The sequence below is a fragment of the Copidosoma floridanum genome, unplaced genomic scaffold (assembly GCF_036245765.1).
Source record: "Copidosoma floridanum isolate Cflo_tuat_1 unplaced genomic scaffold, Cflo_Japanese_pri ptg000030l, whole genome shotgun sequence".
Classification (NCBI taxonomy): Eukaryota; Metazoa; Arthropoda; class Insecta; order Hymenoptera; family Encyrtidae; genus Copidosoma; species Copidosoma floridanum.
Window position 1 is genome coordinate 23,501,866 of NW_028321907.1, and position 1,844 is coordinate 23,503,709.

Sequence of the window (1,844 nt, forward strand, 5' to 3'; positions counted from 1 at the left end):
GGAAATACCTGATGGTGTTCCGTGTGCTCAAGAGTTAAGAAAAACCAAAGTGTGCAAGTTGGAAAGATCCCTGTACGGTCTTAAAATTAGTCCCAAACGCTAGAATCAGAGGTTTTCAGAGACTGCTACAAAAATAGGACTCCAGCAACACCCAAGTGAGCCTTGTCTCTTCATATGGAGATGTGAAAGCAAATTTCTATTTTTGATTTTGTATGTGGATGATATACTGATGGCAAGCAACGATGTCGATAAACTTACAGAAGTGAGTGATAAGCTTAAAGCCGAATTCAAAATGACAGATCTAGGGGAAGCAAATAATTTCCTGGAAATACAAATCGACAGAGACAGAAATAATCAAATCATTCGTCTAACACAGGACAAATATACGAACAAAATACTGCAGAGGTTTGGTTTCAACAATGCACGACAGTGCAGGACATCTATGGTGACGAGACAAGTCATAAATCAGCAACGAAGAGACAGAGAAGAATCTGGAAACGAAGAAGAGCAAAGTGTGAATAGGCCGGAAGATTTCCCATATCGAGAAGCAGTCGGCAGTTTGCTGTACTTAGCAAACACTGTTCGACCTGATATATCTTATGCAGTGAACGTATTAAGTAGACATCAGATCAATCCCACAGAAGAAGATAGACAAATGGTCAAGAGAGTTTTCCGTTACCTCAATGGAACTAGAAAGAAAGGACTGACTTTTAAAGGAAGCACAGAAATCATGACGGCTTATTCGGACGCAAGTTTCGCAGACTGCAAAGATTCGCATACGACGAGTGGATACGTCATAAAACTATTTGGCGACTCTGTATCTTGGAGAACGCATAAACAAACTTACGTCTCGTTGTCAACCTGCCAAGCTGAATATATAGCTATGAGTGAGGCATGTCAAGAACTCATGGCTCTAAGAAACACCTTGACAGCAGTGCTAAATATCGCACTCTATCCTATGACTGTGTAGTGTGACAATAAAGCAGCCGAAGCCAGCGCCAAGTCTTATGGAGGAACTAAACTCAGACACATGTCATCAGTGCGAGAACATTATGTGAAAGAATGTGCTAAATATGGGTTCATAGAAATCAAGTGGATTGCCTCTAAAGAACATATTGCCGACATTTTTACTAAAGCTTTACCGATTGAATTGCATGAGAAAATGACTGCAAAATTACTAAATGACTGTTAAACTACATGACAGTGAATCTCGTTTAATCAAAAGAATCTAATCCTTATGGTTTGAATTCTGTTTTTAGGTAACAACAATCAGTGAGCAGACTTCAAAGACCCGAAAAACAGCGAGATTAAGGCTGACCCATTAATACATTTTATTTATTACTTTTACATTATTTATTTCTTATAACCGTTCAAAGATAGGCGCTCCATTAAACTGAAGGGAGTGTTAGAATAAAAGTTTGTATAAAGCGCCATCTCTGCTATTATATATGTACTGTGTATACGCGAGCCCCTATGCTGCGCATCAGGCCAGTTCAGTTGATCACTAGTCTCTATCCAGTTAAGACTTAATCGTAAGAACAGTTTGTAAAGACGGTATTACGACAGTTTATTCTAAATAATAATAATTCTGATTTCTCTACAAAGTGTTTAGTGCTTTTCCCTTATTGTTATTCTTCCTGGCTTATTTCATGAATCCTGAAGGCCTCGCGCAGTGGATTGAAATCTCAATAGTATTCATTAGATACGTTTGAAGTTTTCCTTCCGATTCACCCTATTGTGACTTTTAGCATGCTTAAGACTTTTGTGACCCCTAAATGTTGTTTTCTGTCAACTTTGTTAAGTTCTAATATATTTTTTGGCAAGGTAGTTTGACGTCTGATTGT

General features: G+C 38.3%; 1 pseudogene; it reads left to right on the top strand.

Annotated features, from left to right (window-relative positions):
• Positions 1-229: 229 nt before the first annotated feature.
• On the top strand, positions 230-970 carry LOC149373568 (uncharacterized; annotated as a pseudogene).
• Positions 971-1,844: the final 874 nt, after the last annotated feature.